General features: G+C 40.6%; 1 protein-coding gene across 2 annotated transcripts in view; it reads right to left on the minus strand.

The window, feature by feature from the left end:
* Window positions 1-21558, minus strand: part of PTPN3 (protein tyrosine phosphatase non-receptor type 3) — a 119160-nt gene extending 97602 nt beyond the window's left edge. For both annotated transcript variants that reach the window (XM_064430036.1, XM_064430026.1), the window contains exon 1: window positions 21402-21558. The gene's annotated coding sequence lies outside the window, so the exon portion shown is untranslated. The remainder of the gene's footprint in view (window positions 1-21401) is intronic.
* Between the last annotated feature and the right edge of the window lie 1070 nt (window positions 21559-22628).

The following is a 22628-nucleotide window of genomic DNA, read 5'->3' on the forward strand; positions in this document are numbered from 1 at the left end:
AACAGAGATTATTCGACCAAAATAACCATACTCTTTACATAGTAATAGCCTTTACATGGGGGACTGGGGCTTAGAAGGATTATCCCAGCCTTTCAGCAACATGTTCAGCAACAAAGACTGCTTATCTGAAAACTTAATCTTGAAATCAGATAACATAAAGGTAACTAAATTCTAGAAGAGCTTATTGGTGGAAAAAGAATACTGATCATAAATTTCAGTGTTGTTCAGATCTTGTGGTTTTAACATCCTTTATTCCAAATTATGAGGTAAATATTTTGGTCACATTTGCAAAGGATCAAACAAGATTGTATGAATAACTCCTCAAACTTCAAGGGTATACATCTGGTCATGCCAATTTCACAAATGTTCTTTTGCATACATACAATAAATCCATGAAGGTAAGGCATTGTAGGATCCAATGTGTCATTTCAAAGAGAATTATTGCTAGACCTGAGATATGATTGCTAGACCTGAGACACAGGATTAGCACAGGTAAAGACATGGTATCTACTGCATGCAGAACGATTGAGAGTAGAAAAACTAGTGGGAAGAAAAAGCAAGAGACCTGCTCCCTACACTGCTAAAATACTGTGAAATGCAGGTGAGAACAAGAAACACTTATAATGCTTTCACATTTTTTAGTGCTCATGTCAGAGATCTTTATGATGTTTATTTTAAAAGTTCATAAAATAACACCTTCAGCCAGTGTGTTGAGGACAGTGAACAGCATGCTATTTCACTTCCTGCATGCTGCCAATTAAAGAGCTCAGGAACTCAATGGCTTCCTCTATTGCCCGCCTCAGCTTTAAGCAGACCACAGAACAAAAGAACATCATCTCACCAAAAAATGCAAGGGCTACCACTACTTCATCTTCCAAATAATGCCTTTGGGAGGTAACTAACAATGTTGCATTCAAACTGCAGAATGAAAGCCAAAGTTCACCTTCCCCAGTTTGGTAGTGCCTTACACTAACAACAGCTGAAGAGTGGAAGTGAACACTGAGTCAAAGTGAAAGCTGAGCACTGCAGTGCCCAGCTATCAACATTTCCCACAAATATACGAGCGTACATAGAATTAATAATTTATGCCTTCAAATTTTCAAAACCAAGTAAATAAGCATTCACCACTGAAATTTATAAAGACAAGCAACTAAAATACTCAGAAAAGTTAATTATCAAATTAATCACCATATCAAAACTGAAATACAAAAAATACCTCATATTCCATTAGCAATGAACTGTATGTCAAGAAACTTTTGTATGACATATAACATGAAACAAGAACCATCATGTCAATTCTCCTGCCAAGTAAAGTTGTTATATTTAAGCAGAATTATAATCATTTGCATAAGAGATTCAGGATGAGATGTAAAAAAATAACCAAAGCTTTAAGGATTAAAACATATTTCCAAAACATGCTTTTAGAGGGAAATTCTACTTTTTTACTGTATCTACAGTATGATACTAATCAAACAGTCTAGAAAGTATCTGTTCTATTTCTGGTTTTAAAAACACCCTAAAGTAAAACTGGGATTATTCACACAAATCTCACACTATGCTTACAGGTTAATATACATCTCTACATCCTATAAGATAATATAAACAAATACATATAATTTTCACTTTTGAGAATGTTGCTGAAGGTGTCAGAAAAGCATCAAGTCTCCATATAATGCTCCATATGTGAGACATGCTCTTTTCTGATAGCAACTTTGAACTGCTGTCCTCCACCTATGAGCTAAAAGTCTACTGATCTACCTTGAAACATTTATTTGCCAATGCAGCATGACAATGGTCTACCAACAAAAAAAAAAAAGAGAGAATCACAAACTGCAGAAAATTACTGTTATGAGTACAGGCATGTTTAAAAAAAACCTCAAACAACAGCTTTCTAAAGCAATCCTCTCCTCATCTCTCAAATACATGTCTAGAGTAATTTTTTCCTGTGCATACTAACCAGACAAATAAAAGAGACCTTTTATAATTTTTGCCTCCAATTAACACAGTATGTTTGCTTGTCAAAGCTACAGTTATCAAAGATTTCAGTCTTTTCAACAGGACTGATGTCACTGTACCTCACAAAGCAAAAGAAATTTAAGCTGTTTTTTAAGGAGCAGGTGAAGAGCAGATTGTAGGCAGAACAGAGTATAGACTCAACATAAGGCTGTGATTCTAAATGTCCATATTCTATTCCTGGTGCTGGCACTATTGACATTTTGCGAACCAGTTGCTTTCCTCCTCCCCAAATTTAACATGGACCAGGAAAGAAATAATTGCCAAAGCATACGTTTGAAAACTTTGAAAAAGCAGGGGTAGGTAACTAGACTGTGGATACACTTAAGAACTTGTGCTTCTACAGAAGGACTGAATGGCTCTTAAATCTGTCAGCTCAGAAAGATGCTGATGGCAGTGGTTTACTGCCATTTTTTGCCAAGGGGGAAAGAAACAAAGAAAACACCTTAATCATGGATGTGAGAGTATTAATGAGTACTAATGCCACAAAAAGCTAACTCAGCTTTTAAGGAGAACAGAAATTCCACACAAAAATCAGTGCTGGATTGTTAAGAAATAGCCTGAAATTACAGATGACTGAAGTTTCCTTCATGCATGGGCACAGTTGAGTAGTGGATCAAGACCTGCCACTGTTACATGGTGTTTTCCACTGTAGGCAATACTCAATCTGCTTCTCAACACAACAGAGGACTGTGTACCATTGAAGCTTGGGAAGAAAACGTCTCATCACTAGCAACAAAAAACCCCAGTCCACACTTTTTGCAAGAAAACATTTCAGATCTCAGAAGAAAACCTACCTTGTAAATTGTGTTAATGAACAAAAAATTCTTCAGAATTACTATGAATTTTCTTTATGAACCCAGACATTTCTTTTAGAACTTAAAGCTTAAAACTTCACAGAACTATTTTCTATACATTCCTGTTTCATATATTTTATAATACACATTCTGATGCAAACTTTTGAAATATATTCCATTAAGCATGACAGAAAACTTCTGTTATAAAACCTATGGCTTCAAAAGATCCTCAAAGGGATTTAGAACACAGCACAGGCAATCCGCAGTTAACCACAGAATACTGTTGAAAAAGACTAAATGGTAAAATAATCAAATGACAGCAATTCTTCCTTCAAAAGAAAAAGGAAGGACACAATAGCAATCTGGAAATTGAAAGTTATGTTATGAAGGGAACTTCACACTATATGCACAGAAAAAAGTATTTCTTTAAAGACTACAATTCTATAATGCAATTTATACTCCAGGACTGTTTGAAATGACAAGTTCAGGAGATCCTCAAGTCTCACAAAACCAGTCGAAGGAATTACACAAAATTCTACTTCATGATCTTCAGGAAAGAATTTAAAAATTTGCTGCAGAATTCTTGCATCTTATAATCAAAACCTAAACATGATAAAATTAAAATACCTCCTGATACTTTGATCACAACATCTTGTTTCTACAAATTCAGATTAATAAAACCAAAGATGTTAATGTATCTTTGGTTTTATTAATCATAAATGCTTATTTGCCCTGTGAGGGGACTAAGGGAGAGCAACTCCAGAAAATTTACAACTATTACATGGGCATGTAGTGATAGGAAAAAGGGGTAGGTAATGACTTAGGCTAAAAGAGAGAAATTCAGTTTAGATATTGGGATGGTGAGGCACTAGAATGAGCTGCTCACAGAAGCTCTGGATGCCCCACCCCTGGAAGAGTTCAAGACCAGGCAGCATAGAGCTTTGAGCAACATGGTCTAGTGGAAGGTATTCCTGCTCATGGTAGGGGATCTGGAACTAGGTGATTTTTAAGGCCCCTCCCAACCCAACCCATTATATTTGATTCGTAAGTCAAGAAGAAAAAGCAAACACACACTGTGGAAAGCCAGTCTAGGAATGTCTGCATTTTGTAAACAATTGCCAGAGATGAACAGCTGACTGCCATTCTTTCCTCTCTTCATCTCCTCTACCTCCCGCATTTATGACTAACAGAAATATTTGTATTTTAAGCTTACCAAAGCACACCTCTTTCTTCCCTTTTCAGTTTGTTTCACAGACTTCAAAACATCTAGTGTCACAAGATTTTGTTATCAATAAGATCAAACTGTTCTCCAGGACCTGCAGTAGCACTGACTGCAGCTCTGTAGCTTTTGCACAAGTCCTCCACCTCCTGCACAAAGAGAATAGGCAAACAAAAAAAAGCAAGACTGCCACCCAAATTGGATAGACATTTTTCCAATTCCTGAATGCTTGGACATCCTTGATTTAAAAGAAGAAAGTAATTCCTCCATACAGTGAAGAAAAAATAAAGTAAACATACTACAGAACACGTCCTAGCTTGCAAACAATTTGTGCTTTCTGGTTTTCCATCAGTATTTAAACAGTGTATGTTTCAAACCAGCAAAATCTAAACATTTACATCTTTACATCCCTGTTAGACCATTTTTTCACCACCCTACAAGATTAACACACACCCTGGGACTATGGTGCACCACACTAGAAGGAAACTGCTCCAAAAAGCATTCACCTGAAATAGAGGCGCCTGCATCTTCCCTCCACTGCAAAGCCAGTGGCAGCTATCTCTTGGTCATTTTCTTCCTTTCAACAGATTAATAACTTCAACCTCGAAAGAGCCAAAAAGTGACCTCCCAGTCAGGATTCAACACAGCTTTGGTGCATCCCTATGTATCAATTGCTGCTATTTTTCAAAGTTTATAATTCAGAGGCTAGATTAGTTTTTAAGTTTCAAATCATTCAGTGCACAAGACAATGCCAAGCATTTTCAAGCAAACACACCAAATTTTGCCAAGTAGATCTGACATGCCCCAAGCCTTTCTATTCAAGTTTTTGTATTCCTGGCTGGCAGGTAGAATATTTATCTGCTTCCCACAAGCAATCTTAGCATGCTGTGGCAACCGATTACAGAGGAATGCAGGCACTAGGCCAGCATTGCTGGTTTATACTGAAACAGGAGCAAAAAAAGGAGAGCTCTGCTTACAGTCCTGAGATCCGGTATCTCTCCCACTTTCCTCACTGCTCAGCACTTTTGCAATGCAGAAGTAATGGGCAATGCCTTCCCACAGTCAAATTCCTCAAAACCTAATGTAGAAGGACTGGGAGAGGTAGAGGGGATTGACTGCAGTATCTCATCAGGTTAGAGCCATGGTCACAGAACAGCTGGAATGAGAAACAGGACAGAAGTCCACAACTACTAATGGTTTTTTGCCTTTGTATTTCTTTCATGACCCAGCAATACACCAGAAGTGCACTTGAAAGGACAGGCATCAAAACAAGGACTACTTGAAAACACAGTGCTGTATTTCTAGTTTTGCTAAAGACTAGCCAATTGACCAGAAATGAGCAGTACAGCAAATCAATGACAAACCAGCCTTTTTTCCTGGAAATAGCTGATCATCATGAAAGCTTTAAAGGAGAAATTAATTTGAAATGGGTTCTTCAATGTCATCAAGCTTATTTTACCTTAGCAACTGAATAAAACAGATTAGCAACTTGATTTTGAAAGCTATTAGCTAAATCTTTACATAGATCTCTAATATTTAAGCTTATGCTGTAATCAGTAACAAAGGTAATGACCCCTATTCCAGACTGCCTACACTAAATTACACCTAAATAAAAATACCCAGCTTAGTTTATTTAATCTTAATTGCTTTCCTGGTAGCTTGTCCTGACCGAGTAAGTGGTCTGCTTGCCCACGAGATCTTTCTGAATGTGACATCAATATTTACACATGCTGAATGCTCTCAACTGCTACATGATCTTTGGAATCAAAGTACAAATTCTGACCTACGCCACATACACTTTCCTACTATTAATAAAACCTAGTATTTCACCCAAGCAAGTTTGTCCTTTGCAAAAATGGGGTGGGGATTCAGCTTCAGCATGCACTGCAAATTAACTGCCAGATCTAGCCAAAACTTGCAAGGTATGTAACCTTCAACCGGGTTAAATTCATGCAGCAGCACAGAGGCCCCCTCTTGAAGCAATATGACAAGAACAGAAATTCTTTCAAAGTAAAGGCAATTTGCAAGACTAGAAAGAATAAGTGGCAGGACAGTTTTGCTGGGGACTGAACGTAATGACAAGCTGGCTGCCTACCCTGAACCAGCAAACACAAAGCAGCCAAAGTGAATTGCAGCAGCACGTTCGGAAGGGAGGTCTAAGAGATCTTCACAGCAGAGCTCTGGCTGGGAAGCACTTCAAAACCTCGAGTAAAAATCAAAAAGGGAATGCCTCCTGGTTTACTTCTTATCATATTCATGATATGATATAAATTTCCATAAATTTCAAAAGCATTATATCAGATGATATTCAAATGTAAAAATAAATCAGGACTGATAAGACTAATTGAATCAGGAACTAGTACAGGCTCTGAAGAATACAGGGGGTTTCAAGTAGAATAAGCAGAAGACCAGACATAAAAACAAGTGCTGGATGAATAAAAGCATAATGGGATGGATAAAAGCATAATGTTACCATAAAGCAGATGGTAACACAGGTATGACAACCATGCAGAGGTTGGAAGAAGAAGAAATTAGATAAGATAGTGAAAGGGACTTACCTAGCATCTTTAAAAAAATGAATGAAGTTTACTCGTGAAGAACTAGATCAGTGCCAGGCAACAAAGAAAAAATGCATTTAGGATTTGTACAAATTCCTACTACCACCATAAAAAAGGAGAGATGTTAAACCATTGAATTGATTATTATGAAATAAAATATGGTGTTTGAGGCATTTTTTTGGTTTGGGGTTTTTTTGGGAGGTCATGGTTGCTTGGTTTTTAAAACACCCATTGAAGTTTCAGTGTCTTTGTGGGTTTCCCTTCATAAATGTTAGTATGATTTCATGCTGAGTCAGAAGTACTTCCTTAAAAGCACTTCTTAGTCCCAGCCACTCTCAAGAAATGTTATCTGCACAGCTGGGTGAGGAGTCAGATGCATCTCATTCACCTATCTGGAATTCTCTTACTACTGAATTTGTCACCTTTTTTCTCCAACATGACTCAAATTACTCATGTACAGACAGCTAACAGTGACCACATGCACACCTTAACTTCTGTGCCAGACATGCACTACTAAACTTAAATACAGGTCTTAACATCTTGTTTTACAGATAAAGGTTTGATCTGCCACAGTATAAAATATTTTGCCATCATTCACTTTTAATGCTTTGAGACCAGCTCCTCAGCTCCACCTTATTAGTATCTCCAGAAGGAGAGGGAAATTAAAACCTCAGAAGAATAAGGATGGCAACTCTTTCTGGTGGTATTACTACAACCATCATCACAGACCGTAATAATTACTTTCTCCTACCTCAAGCTTTCAGTATGCAACAGTTTAGCAAACTATCACCTTCTTATCTCCAAGAATCTTTTGCTCAATTGAGCAAAATTAAGCCACGAAGGAAAAAAACTGGCAACATTATCAAAGATGCACAAAATTATACAAGCACTGTAGCGTACTAAGCTTGTAAAAATAAATGTGCATTCTTACTCATGTAGGTGGAATCAGAGGAATCATACTGTAATTTGCTTCAGAAAAAAACTCCAAAACTGTTTTGATCAATTAATCAAACACTTGGAGAGCAGAAAGAGTAGAATATCAATGTAGTTGAAGTAAAATTAAATCCTTAGGAGGCTGTAGAACTTTAGGGAAAAGTTAGAAGTTCAGCTGCCACAAAATTCAGTAATACAACTGCCATTACAAATGTAGTAAAGAAAGGATTAAAAAATTCCAAAATGCAGATTTAGATGGCTACTTTCCTCTGGTTTTCAGCCATGCAAACCTGCAAAAGAGGCTTGGAAACTGAGCTTGGAAGAGAAGCCTGGCTCTGCTGGGCCCACTGCCAGCCCCAAAAGCGTGGCTGCAGGTCCCCAGCCCAGCACACCCTGCCCACTCTGCCGCGGTGACACCGCCCCACGCTGGGAACACGGAGGTCCAAGCTACTCATTAACCAGGGCCGGGCAGAGGCTCCCCAAGCCCGCCCGGAGATGGGGGCGCTGCCGGAGCACCTGCGAGCCGCGCTGACGCAGCGGGAGCCCTGTCCTGGAACAAACTCCAGAGAAAGCCCCGGAACAGTGGGCTCCTGCTGACGGGAGGCGTCCAAAACCACCCACTCCTCTACTCTAGGACTAACCCGTTCGAAGATTTCCCCCCGCTTCCCTGCCCTGTCAAAGGGAGCTGTCACCTAAATCATAATATTTGTAATTGTGCAAACAGTAGTTAATTATAGATCTAGGTATCCAGAGAAAGGTGACAGCACAGCAGTGCCTGGAGCAGCGCTATTCGAACATGGTCGGTGATGGCTGCAATTATGCTAAGAATAAAAAACTTCTACATCAAACATCTCTTCTGGAAGGCAAGCACAACGCAAATACCTTTCTGCCCACTTCAAGAGCAGGTCCTAAAGTGGTTAGGTGCCAGAAAAACAAAAAAAAGTAGGGCTGATCTAAATGCAAAGAAAATAAAGATATAAAATAATTTAAACAAGCAACAAAGAAAAGAATAAATCATTAGCAACACCAGGTAAAAAAAATTACAAAGTTTTCATTTAGAGAAATGCTGACCTTGTAACTGTTTTTTTCCCTGCTTGAAATACTTTCTCTTGCTTAATGAAAAGAAAGAAAAAATTTAAAAAATAACCTGATGAGTCATTATAAAACATGCTTGCGAAGTAGATCCTTATATATACTCCTCTTCTATTGCAAAGCTAAGCACAGGAAACAGTATTTAAAACTTGCTAAATATACTCAAGCCAAATCATAACTAAACCAGATAGTCCCTGCACCTAATTTTGCATGCAAATCAGTCACAGGTTAACATAAAAGGTTTTGAATATTTAAGTATACTTTCCCATGAAGTAGCTTACAGGATTTTGTTATCTCCAGTATGAGATCCTTAAGTTCCACTCGGAAAGCCAGGTCTAAATTTTTAGGTCTTCTATACAAATTTTACATAGTATATGCACAGACATCACCACAGAACTCAGGATTATTTCCTGAACCAGCAGACAACAGAATTACTTTGGCAAAATTTGAAAGGCTAATTTGAAATGTCATACAGGGAATGCCAATAGATTACATTGACTTTGTAACAATTTCTACAATGAATTGCTGGGACAAAACCAAAAAATACTTCCAGCAAGAAAGCCAACCACTACAGCTGGCCAATTTGGAAAATAGACAGACAAACAAAAAAAAAAATCCACCAACAAAAATGCCCAGAAAGTAACTACAAACAGGATATGCTTACTTTAAAGTGTTTTGAAACAAATATAGCTCCACCATTTACAAGCTTGTCTTAACATGTTCAATTTGTTCGGCAACAAACATATCAATATATATGTTATTTTCATACATATACATCCACAACATGCCATCAGCCATGAAATCTTCATTCAGGTATTCATCATTTACTTATAACCAATAATAAATGGGGGGTGGAAAGTATTTGCTACCATTAGTCAAATGCTTTATGATTAGGTGTGAAATTAGGTTGTTAAACACTACTCAAGCAGCATGGTGTGCATCAAGCAAACTCCTTACAAGATGCAACCTCACTAAGAGCTCTTTCTGCTCTCATATAAGTAAAAATAACAGAGAATCAGCATTGTAACTATTTCTCTAATATAGAACAACAATGTGAATTCTTTTGGTAAGTTTATCGTTGTACACTGGCAACAGTATTGCATTGGTGAACTTATTTCCCACCAATTTATTTTCAACAGAAAAAATATCCTTTATTTTAACAAGATTATCCTTTATTTTTAACAAGATTAATGCAATTTCCATTAGGCTACCACAAATATTTTAGAAAAACATGGCCATACATGACCTAGATCACAGAACCATAGAAAAATCTAGGTTGAAAGGGACCTCTGGAGATCATCTGATCTAACTGTTCTTGCAAGTAGGGCTTTAAAATAGATTTTCCAAGGTCCCATCAGGTCAAACCTTGAATAATTCCAGCAAGGAAGATTTCAATACTTCTCTACATAATCTATTCCCAGATTATACAGTTCTCAAAGTAAATATTATTTTTCCCCTTACATAGAGGCATCTAATTTAAAAAAAAAAAAAAAAAAAAAAAACACCACCAAAAACCAGTAAATGTAAGCATCCTGCAAATAAAAGCAGAATAATACAATTTATTGTCTGCAGAATATTTATTTCGAGTAACTACAGGTTTATAATAGATGTAACTGGTAAAGTCCCATATTTCTTATTAAATAACTCGGTAATATATTGGTGATCCCTTTTGTGAGTACCTCTGGCACCATTCACTATCCTAAGAGAGTCACACAGGCATTCCAAAATGCCTCTGAGCATGCACCTACCACTACTCTCATCTCTTAGGGTTCCAAGCTGCCAACTCTCCAAGCCTGAGCCCTTGCCCTCCTCTCCCAGATCCCAGGCCTTTGTGATTCCCACACATTCCTCCGTACTGCCAGCCCTGCCCAGCCATCAGACAGAGGATGCAGAGAGGACAAGGGTAGGTAGTGACTGAACATAAATCAAGCAGCTGCTCACTCTCTGCCCTGTGGGCAGAGCAATACAGATATCTGCAGAGCCTCTCACAGAAGCCCCAGCCCTAGGGCAGGCAGTAACCTCTTGATGTAGTTCAGAGCTTGAGGTCTGTAAGACATTATACATAAAAAATGTGTTGAAACCAAGAGGATCGAACATTACAGGTACGGGGATGGACAACGAGCATGCTTTTTAAACAGCAAAACTCAGGAGTGGAGTGTTTATTTGACCCAAGGTTGCTTGAGGTCACCTGACAGCACATCAGCATATGAAGAAACAAACCTGCACCTCGTTTACTTCTCACACATCAACTGCCAAAAGGGATCTCAATGAATGGAAAAGGACATTAATAAAGCCAGGCTCCTCATGCTGTCTAACCTTATCTGCTGGCAAGCGCACATTTGCTGATTGCCTTGAAGTTGCCTCTAATCAATCCAGTAAAACAGGCTTTTTTTATTACCCATGTTAAAAGTTCAACTTTGCCTTATAACCTGCAGATGGTTGTAAAGCCAGTTTTTCTCCACACTTCCAGAAAAGAAAAGCAAATGTGCTTCAAGGAATGCTGTGAGCCGTCTCTAAGCAAGAGAGGCCATTTCACAGCTCTGGGTGCTGGCACGTGGCAGCTGAGGACCACTGATAGACACAGGACTCCTGCAGTGCTGTGACCATCTACACAACTGAGGTGACACCTACAGCAACGCTTTCTTCAGAGCTTCAACAACATTAGGCCTCCTATCTACTCTTGTAAAAAAAAAAGTTATAAGAATAAGCATAGTATCTTGACCTTAGAAGTAATTTTGCTTAATTAAATAAACTAAGCCTTCTAGTCCCTAAAGGTGGACTACAGAAGGAGAGGGAATATTTTACATGAGCACAGTGACAGGACAAGGGGGAGTGCCTTTAAACTAGGAGAGAGTAGATTCAGATTAGGTATTAGGACAAAATTCTTTCCTGTGGGGATCAAGGCCAGGTTGGATGGCGATTTAAGCAACCTGTTCTAGTGGAAGGTGTCCTTGCACACAACACAGAGGTTGGAACTTGATGATCTTTAAGGTCACTTCCAACCCAAACCATTCCATAATTCTATGATGATAAGCAGTGGAGGAGACAGACCATGTTTGGTGGTTACATGAATGTGTTCACAAATGTCTGGGGACAGAAGGCAGAGGGGACAAACATGGGCCAAAAAAATCTACTTTTGCCTTTGGTAAATGAGGTGATGATAATAAACACGCACTGCTGCACACCTTTAAGACTAAGCAACATGAGGATTTATTTCCTTCATACCCACTTAACACAGCTTGTAATTGTCTTGGGCAGCTTACTTAGACACCCAAAAGAGAAACTTTAAGCCAGTTGTTTTATACCAGGAAAGATTTACTTCCTGGGTAATCAGCAAAAGAAAAAAAGCAAAACCAAATAAGGATTACTGTAGTACACAACACGACACTACTCCAAGTCAGCCCAAGGTAGCACGCACTGGTTAACAAGTAACAGAAATTGTAACTGATAATAGTAACAAAATCACTTGCTTCTGAGAGTACTTGGTGACAGAGCTAACTTTAGACCCCAATACAACAGATTCTAGAGGCTTGCTTTTAAGATCGCATTAATTAATCTCTGAAAATTGTGTTTTCAGAGCATATTATCCTTCAAAACTTCTTTTAATAAAGGGTTAGAGTCCTCCTTTATAAGCTAAAGAAAATGGGTAACACATCATGAGAAAGGTTGGTTTCCTGCACAAAACAATCACAACTCTTCTGCAACCCTTTTGCTCCAAGAAGATAGAGGGTTGTTTTGAAAAAACTTTTTTTATATTGTGTTTTCAGAATCAAGAAGTCTACACAAATAAGAAGAAGTTATTCTAGTGATCCATTACCTTTACCAGAATCATAGAATCACTTAGGCTGGAAAAGATCTCTAGGATCATCAAGTCCAAGCCATTAGTCTATCACTGACACCACTCATCCATGTCCCTAAGTGCCACATCTACATGCCTTGTAAATATCCCCAGGGATGGTGACTCCACCACTTCCCTGGACAGCCTGTTCCAAAGCTTGCTAATTCACTTGGTGAAGAAAATTTTCCTAATTCTGAATATGCCCAACTTCATGTTCTGCTGCATCACTGTTTGATTACCATGAGACCTTTGATGGCTCACAAACCAGATAAATTTGTTTAGAAACCAAGTATAGTTAGATGAATGACACTCACAGTAAAATCAAATGTCCTGCTATCTCAGGATTTAAAGTCAAGACATATTAACATGCAATAAACAGGGTTTACCAGTTTACCAATAATTTTAAACAACTCAATGTTCTTCTGTTCATAGTGACAAGGAGAAATAACTGTGAGGCTGCAACCCTATGCAATCTGCTCCAACAAAAGTATGGTGTTCCCAATTTATTCCAAGGAGTTACTCCTGATACATGCAGGGCACTGGTGAGAAGCAGAATGCTGTTGGCCAGTTCAGGCTCTGGAACTGAACAGTAACAGGACACTGAACATGATACATCAGTTATTTCGTACCTTTGGTCAAAGGCACCACGTATCACATGAATGAATTGAAAGATTAAATATTTATCTGAAAAATAATAAAGAACTATCTGTTCAAAAAAGGTATAAGACAAAAAAAAAAAAAAACAAAAACCACAACACACAACCTACAGCTTTTCCCACTATCAAACACTGAATCACTTCCTAGTTAGCAAGAGCCACTGTGCTTCCCTTAATCCTAGAGCCTTATCAGCTGCCAAGTGCCAAACCAGCTTCCTTAAGATAGGTACCTCTTCTCCAGATGTGCATTTACAATATGAATAGGAAGTACATTAACCAAAGCTGGAGAATAAATTTCAAAAACATTGAATTTAATTAAGAGAAAGCTACAATTAGGACAGCTGCTTTACTACAAGAGTCTTCTAAGGAGTTCTAAAACATGTCAGGGATTTTTGGTTTCTTGGTTACTAGTGCTCTCACAAAAATTTCCTCCACTTATTAAATTTTCTGGAAACTACTTCAAAGAAAAACTGTGTTGCTGAAGTCAAACAAATCTGAAAGAAAGAAAGAAGAAGGAAAAAACTTCCAGTGTGGCTGCAAATATAAAACCCTACACCTATGTGTAGTCTTATTAAAAACTGTTAATTTTATATACACAAATTACAGTATCACAAGTATTTTCACAAACTAAGAGTTGACTAACATTTGCACATATAGATTTTCTCAGTGATACGTCAAATTACCTATACTTCTGGGGTAAGCCAGAAAGGATTGATTCCACCCCAAACTGTTCTCCACAATTCTAGGTTATAAACAAGTACTGAATTTTTATCACTGGCTTGCAACCTTCTATGAAGCAGCCATCAAATGCTGTATACCTCTTCAAGCAGCCTATGTTGTCTTGTTCTACTACTGCATTTTTTATTTTATTAAATACATTGAAAACATTTTTTTAACTAAGCAGTCATGCGTGGCTAAATTCTTAGCATCATTTTCAGGCACCACACAAAATAACCTACACTTACAAAATCATGGTGTAAAGATAGAAAAGTTTATGACCATTAAAACAGTAAGGTCTTTCTGTAAAAATATTCTCAAAATACATGATCTCTTTTCAAACTAACTATTAATAGAATAATGCAAAAGACAGTTTTTAGAGTGGCTTATGCTCTACCCAAAGTCAAGCTCACCAACTTGAGTTTTCATCAAGTGCTAATTGTGACATCTTTTTCGGGCATCTGAGAATGTCATAGACTGAAGTGGCAATGGGCAGCACAGATACTAAAATGGCAACCAGGTTTACACTATTATTAATAGAAGGATTGTTCTAATAAGCAACTGCACTGATTCACAAATGGAGAGAATCAAGACTTAAAATTGAGTTAGCCACAGGAAAGGGTGGAAATCTTAATCAAACAGCAGTACCCACACAATTCTATGTGAAAGAGGAAACTATCAGAGCTCAATAGTTTTATCCCCTTAAAGTCTTCTGACAATCAACACAATACACTGGCACAACCCAAAAATAAGAAGCCAGGGACATCACAAAAGCTTGAACTATACCATGACTATGAACTTAATGCACCTAGTTGGCCAGGATGCTGGACAAATGTTTTTAAACAAGTTTCCAAAGTGTGTAAATAAATCTTTACTGATTTATTATTTATTCAGACATATATATATATAGATATATAGCTAGAAGCATGTGCAAAATCCTACAAGAACCTCTGAAACCCAATAAGTACAGCTTGTGCTCACTAGGTTGTTCAAAGATGTCTTTCTTTCCTACAGTAAACATGGACTCACGTATTCTGAAAGAACAATGTGAAGATAAGGCAAGCTGTACTTTAGCATGTGCTAGCTGATCTTCAACTTGACCAAAGTACAGTCTGCCTTAACTACAGGCTCTTGATGTGCTAGTTAGAATATCAGCAACACAGTCAGGAAGATAGCTTCTTCCAAACCACTAGAATTGAATGCATGGCAAAAAAACCCCAACACTTGTGTGTCCTTAACTTCAGGTACACATTCACATTTGCCTCAATCAAAAGCTGTGCTCTATCTACACCATTACAGTTCCAGAAGCATAGTCCTTCCCCATCTATGTAAGAATATGCAAAAAAAAAATGCAAATCACAAAAATTAGACTGACACAGATGTAGCAACAGAATACTACTGTACATACATGGAATAAAAACCTTAAGTTTAAAAGAAAAAAAACACCAAAACTGAGTGAAACTGTAGAGGTCAGACCTCTGCATACTTGGGCCAATCCCTGGGGAACAGCTCATGTTGAACAAGAGGATCCATAGTCACAGAACTGTAGGCAAACAACACAAGAACAACACTACAGTAGGAAATCCCACATGTATACAAGTCACAGCTCAGGCTCCCAGCTTTGATTCATAAAATGCGTCATTCCAGAGAGTGTAACTGTATCACATAACTTGCTAGGGAAATAGCCATGGTTACTCATCACAGCTTGGTGTTATGAACCACTGGCTTTCCATAACACTGCACACACCAGATTAAAATCTCTCTGGGGGTGGAGGGAGAGGATAGCAGGAAATCAATGAACAAGATGTCAAATCATAACTACTTTCATACTTCAAAGTGCAAATAAAACAGCATTTGACTCAGTAGTGAAATACTTCAGCTCACAGCTGCTCCTTCTCTAGAACTATTTTTTAAAGTCTTGCTCAGGCTAAGAAAAGAAAAAAGTCTGCTTAAAAATAAATAATTAATTACTTGAAAAGAAAAGGGGCTTTTTTCATCTTGCGGGACAAAACCTTAAAAGGCAGCTTTCCTTTGTGCACATGTATGTTTAATTCGACCTTTAAACCATATTGTTGAGGCACAAGCCTTGCTTAGTACTACTGGCACCACTCAGAATCACCAGAATTAGAGCTACCACCAAAACACTGCAACTGTATTTGCCAGCGGTGAAGTCTGAAGCATTTTATGATTTCACACAAATTTTACCATTGCTTCTCCTTCAGAAAATATAACAGTGAAGCATGTTTTGTATTGTCCACCTTAACATCAGAAATTAAATATTTTAGTTTGTTTGAAAGGTTACATGAACTGAAAGAAAGAGTACACAATTAGTTTTACATTAAATTGCAATAGAAGAACAGAGTTGGAATCACTTTCTGTACACCTATTTTTCTTCTTCTAGCAGAGAACTTAAAAACACACTGATTTTATTTTCATCTTGCATTATTAAAAACCTCTTGAACTCCTTGTAAAACTTTATCTTTCACTAAGATAACACACATGTACAGGTTTGAATTGAGGACTGGCTTTTGCTTCACTTTTTATTAATTTCTATGAGCAACACCACTTAATATTAGTGGGAGAGTTCCAAAAACAAAACTAGTGACTGAACCTGTGGCTGGTAAGTTACTACCTTAGTAACACAGTATTGATTGAGAATAATTACATAACCAATTTCAGAGTGCACCAGCCATCAGCTTGAATTAGTAAGATAAAAGCTGGCTGTTGACAAAGATGATAGAGCAGGCAGCTGTGACAAGGGTTACTACCTTGCCTCTTGAAACATACTCACTGAATTGGTCAATACAAGCAAGCATGCAACTAGCTTGGCTGTATTTCAACTTTGTGATGAAGGGAAAGGAACACAGTTCATTTCTGGCAAAACACCTTTTAGAAAGCCTAATACTCCTCTTGCCAAAAAAGGGATTAAGATCGCTTATCTTGAAGAGTTCTTCTCAAATCCAAATTCTGAAAACCACAGTTTCCTCAGAAGTGTTTTTAGGCATAATTCAAAGCTTAGGACACTCTCTCCCCCTCTAGCATATGTTGCTGCGCTTGTATCAAACATAAACTTGCCAAGAGAGGGAACTGATGAAATTACAGCCAATATGACAGATTAACATATGCCATGGCATGCACAAGCTTCACTGCTTCTGGGATTTCTGTTGTATTTGTAAAACTGCATTATCTATCTAATGTTCTATAATCTTCATATTGAAGAGATATTTGCAGAAGTTTAAGAGAGGGAACTTAGCCAGAGAGATCCACCAGACAAGACCACTCCTAATGATTTTCATTTTAAACAGAGGCCATTAGGACAATGTGCTGGTTCAGACTTAAGGACCTAGAGCCTGCAGAGAGCCACCACATCCCTTATGCAGTGATATGCTCTCCTGTTAAATCAGTGGTGACAGTTCTTGGACTTCTTGGACAGAAGAACTGCATTTCTTAAAAGGAGAAATATTGTTACTGGATGGAGACACGTGCTGAGAAGGGATAGTAAGCCAATGTGAGACAAGAAGGCCCTCAAACCACAGAAGTGTGACAGACAAAGCCAGAGGAACTCTAAGATCAGTGAAGAGGCTGATACAGTTCTGCTCATATCTTTTTCAACCTTTTTTCTGGAAACTGATTAAAAAATACCTCACATCTTCCAGAGGAGCACCAGAGGGATAATCTGTATTACAAATGTATGCCCAGAGCCCATATTTTGGGACGTCTTTAACTTGTAAGCCAAGAGCACGTGAGACTCACCAGGTGAATAACAGTACAGCAGTGCACCAAGAACCTACAAGGTTTTCAAGTCTCTCTTGATTCCTCTTGACCCAGAAGTCAGGAAGCCTTTGTTACCATTACTCATGTGTAATCTTTGGAAATCTAAACCAAAATCTAGCAGACAGGCATGACCATACTTCAGCATGGACCAGATTTCAGCACAACTCAAGCAATCAAATTATGTGCTAAGTATCAGTGTTTTCTGCAGGGAGATGGCTCTTCAAGATTGTGAATGCAGTTTGACAAAAGGAAGAAAAATTAAGACAAAAAAAAAAGCTTTATAAAGCAAGCTATTAGACAATGTTTTCTATAGTATCTGATTTCGTAGCATTTCATGAATGCCAGGATACAAAAAGAAGAAAGAGAAGGAACACAAAGTCCCATAGTGAGCACGTGACTGAGTTTCATATTACAATACTAATAATAGAAATTAGAACTACTCAGTGAGGTTCAGTACATGCTGATTGAAGGCAATGGTATCTTAGGGTATAGGGAGATTAGAATCAATTGTGTCAAGGTATGTCAGGATGAAACTTGCAGCACATCTCCACTCCAACTGCTTGTGTGCCTGCTCTTTCTCCTTAGTAGACACCTCAACAGAAGAATAATTTACCTCCCATAAATTCCCATTTGTCATGAGGAAAGCCTGCATACACCTTCTGTCTTCTAGGCTTCGAGAAGAGGAAAACACTACAGATCATGAAAAGCATCCAACTCCAAGACAAAACTGCAGGCAGAGAACTTCTAGTTGATAGTGATGCTTCCCTCGCCTGGATTAAGTTGCCTAAATTCTGTCTCTCTCTTAAAGAGACAAGCCCAGTTCAAAGTTACTTGATTGATTCCTATTCAAGTGAACCATCCCATGCTCCATCCCAAGATGCTTCCATCAGGGGCTAAAATGCCAGACCTATGGCTTCTCATCAGTGCTGTGCCAGATCTCCCTTGCTGACTAACATCATGCACTCAACACCATGGAACAAAATGTACACTGCACTGCTACACATAGGTAGCCAGAAGAGAAACCAATGCTACAAACACCAACAAATACAAGGAGGAAGCAAAAGAAATATTTTTTGCTTAATATACTCAAAGCTGTAGTTTTGGGAAAACAACTGAAAAATGTTGCACTGTCATTTTCCTGTGTGAACTTTCCAGCAGATGAGCACACAGTGTTGCCTGTGACAGAAATCAGTTCTTAAGTTCACAGTTATGAAGCTTAGGAAATGTGTTTCTCAGTTAAAAAACAAACAAACAAACAAACAAACAAACAAACCCCAACAACTAAAACCAAACCCACACCACAAGGTTTCTATAAAACTTGCAATTAATATTTACCACATTTAAAACAATGAGACTGATAGCTGTGGTAAACATCACCACTAAACTACATTTTACTTTTAACTGGCAGAGTTTAATGAACAAATACCCCTATGCATAGATGCCAACATGGCAAACATTATTCGTGAATGAAGTGACAAAACAGAAGAACTGCTCACTGCACTGGTATTTAGTCCACCTTAGAGAATCTAACATCAATGGCTTCTATGCACAAGACTTTTGGTGTTGTACCTATGTAAGGTTACTCCTCTGGTGTCTATGTAAAGCTATCATTTACCCATCAGTGTTAAAAGTAGGTCACAGCTTAGAAAACTCTGCACAACTGTCTCTGCTATAACACTGACTACTAGAAAAACAGTCCACCCAAGATCTTTAGCAATCAGCTGATATTTTAGACTCCTGGATTGGTTGAAAACATTATTTATCACGTGGTAAGTCATGAACATATTCAAGAAGATGATGATGCTACCACTAGCTTTTTTGTTACTACTTTTTTGTTGCTTCTGTCGACTGCTTTAAGCATATTACACCAATAATACAAAATGATGAACTGAGAAGCAGTCATGGAGCTTTGCAATTTACTAGGACATCACTTAACTACAGCTTTATCAGCATCTCTCTTTGTACTAAAAGTATTTTGGAAGCATGAAGGTAAAGAGTTTAGTATTGTAAAGTACAACATGTCACTGTGATATTACCCAAATTTATGTCGTAAAATAATGAACTGTCCCCGTCTTAGAATATGCAAAAAGTTGATATGGGAACATCAGAAATGCTTATTAAGTCAGAGAGATGACAAGTGTTAAGAGTTCTTCCAGGAATCTACTGCCAGCAATATTAGAGTATTTAATGAAACAAAATTAATCTTATCATCACAAGTTGGTCCTTCAAATGAGCTCTTCTGTTAAGTGTACTTAGAACTATGTGGAGTGTTACATTTTTTCTTATGAACTAGAAAACAAAAATGTATTTAGGTATTTGTCACCAACTTATCAAGACATTTTTGCCACAGGACAATGCCAGAGAATGTCGACATCATAAAAATTTAGCATTTGTATTGCAGTGGTGAGCAAGCCTTTCTAGATGTGGTAACTGAGGAGACTCTTCACAGTTCTATTTGTTGGCTGTTTCCCTTATGATCAAACCCACTCAGGTAACAGGGACAAACTTGCTTCTTGTACAACTAGTTTCAGAAAAATTTTGTTTGAGAAAAAGGGAAAAAGTAAAGTGCTAAGTAGCATTCACATCTACATTCACTGTTTATAAATAATCTTTCAATGCAAGGCTGTGCAAAATTAATACTTCAGTAATAGAGGTATTTCTACTATAAAGACAGTTTGTGATTAACAGAGTAGCAGTACCAATATTTAATGGCATTAAAGAACTAACTTGTTCTGCTTTCTGTTACACAGGTATTAGAGCAGTAGCAATTTGTGACACAAGGGAAGAGACCATCATAGTAGGGAAGACAAAAATATCCCAACTGTATCTATGAAAGAGAGGAAAGCAAGGAGCAACAGAAGGAGAGACTGACTAATTACTTCAGATAAGTTCATTCAAGAGAGGAAACAAGAAGTGCTACAAGATGAATGAGAATTTTATATTACAAGAAGCATCCTACTTTACTGCTGTTGCATCTGTTCCATAACACCAGTGAGGCAAACAGCTGCCACACTCGACATATATGGATATATTATATATCTTAGATGTATTACAGATATACTGGATATTTTTGTATCTCCACAGGGCAAGTCAGCACCCAAAGCGCTGAAAAGCGGAGCCCCGGCAGCCTTTGTGGCGGGGCAGCTGCTGCTAACCAGCCTGAGGTTCTGCAACCCCGGGCTTTGGGCTCTGATCCCTGGGCAGAGCCACCGGGGCAGGGGCCGGGCCGCTCCGCAGCGCTCCTCCGGCTCCTCAACACGCCCGAGGCACTCGGGGCTCGACAGTACTCTGAAGCCGGGTGCCCTGCCGACGATTTATGGGGAACAGAGAAGCCAAACTCGTCCTACATTAACAGGCAGCAAAAGCGAACGCAGGGGAGCCCGGGGACGGGACGGGACCTTCCCGGTCCTCTTCCCGGTGCGCGGCGCTGAACACACACGGCGCGGAGCGGAACAGAAAACGGAGCGACAACGCGGAGCGGAGCAGGGCCGCCCCCCGAGGGCACGGCACGGCTCGGCTCGGCGGGCTGACACCCAGCCCGGCCCAGCCCGGCACCTTCCCGTTCGCTTTCCCCCGCGCCAGCCGCCGGGAGCAGCGCTCGCCCCCGCGCTCCCGGCTGACAGCCAAGGACCGGCGCGGGGCCAGCCGCCCGCCCGGGCGCTCCGCCGCCCCGCCGAGGTGCAGGAGAAGGAGGAGGAGGAGGGAGGCACGGAGGCGGCCCCGGCGGCACCGCCGCCCCCGCCTCCCGGAGGCGCCCCGGCGGCGCCAACTTTCCCCGCGCCCCGCGCCGCTCCCGCCCGGTACCTGCCGCGCCGCCGCCGCCGCCCCGCTGCCCCAGGGGGCGCAGAAGGCCGCCGCGGCCGCCGCCACCGTGCGGACCGAGGAGAGCAGGTGCGGAGCGCGGGAGCGCGGAGCCGATCCCAACCCCGCTCCCGCCGCCGGCTCCTGCGCCTGGGCTGGGCGGGCGGGCGCGGCGCGGCGGGGCGGGGCGGGCGCGGCGCTGAGGAGAGCCCCCGCCCGCGCACGCCCCCTAGCGGAGGGAGCGGCCGGCCGGCCGTCCCGGGCCCCCGCCCGTCCCGGCGCTCCGCCTCGGCTCCGCTCGGAGCCCTTCGGCGCTTTCCGCCGATTCCACGGGGGAACCGGAGCGGGGTCCCCGCGGATGGCGGGGCTGGGGCTCTTCCCTCGCCTCCCTTCCCGCTCCGCAGCAGCCCTGGCGGGGCCTGCCCCGCCGCCACCTGTTCCCGCACGGCCGCGGTGGCCGCGGTCCCGCCCGGCTCCCTCCCTGGCCACAGCTCCTCCCGGGCCGGCACGAGCTTGGCACAGGCTGCGGACCCTGCCGGGGGACGAGGAACCGGGCATGCGATGCCTCGTGCATCGCCTGGGGAAGAACGGGGCCGACACAGGAGGTGCCAAGTGTCACCACGGCCCGCGCCACCCCTCCCGTCGCGGCAGGAGCAGGGCAGGCCCGGCGAGGCACAAGGCGTGGGATGCGTGTGGAGCCTCCGGCTTCCCTGGCGCCCCTGCTCCCCGCCGGGCTGCTGCGCCCTGCCGCGGGATCAGCTCCGCTCCTGCCGCAGGAGTAACTGTGTCAGGGCAACTCGACACCCGTGCTAATTAAATTAGCCTTTCTGCAGCGCTAATTAACTGAAGCAGTGGCCGAGCAATCCCGTGGCATGTTTTCTCCAGTTGTAAAGAAATTTCCAGGTACTTGGTCCTTGTGCCTTTGTGCTAATGCGACTGTACGTGAGATCAATGAAACAGTCCGGGTTAAAGTGTTCAGAAAAACCCTCCAAAACGGTGTGAAAATGGGATGGTGCTCTCCTGGTCTGTTTTGGCCCCTTCCTTCAGCCATCTCTGTTAACTCAAATGCAGGGGTGGGAACAGGGAGAGAGTGAACTGATGCACCAGAAGCTCCCTGCAACAGACCCAGATCCAGAAAAAAACCCCAGAGACAAGCCCGAGAAAAGCTTATCAGACGATCCCTTGACATAGCTGTATGTGTTTCAAATTCCAAATTGCCTTTCCAAGCTT

Source organism: Passer domesticus, chromosome 1, assembly GCF_036417665.1.
Source record: "Passer domesticus isolate bPasDom1 chromosome 1, bPasDom1.hap1, whole genome shotgun sequence".
In the NCBI taxonomy this organism is placed as follows: Eukaryota; Metazoa; Chordata; class Aves; order Passeriformes; family Passeridae; genus Passer; species Passer domesticus.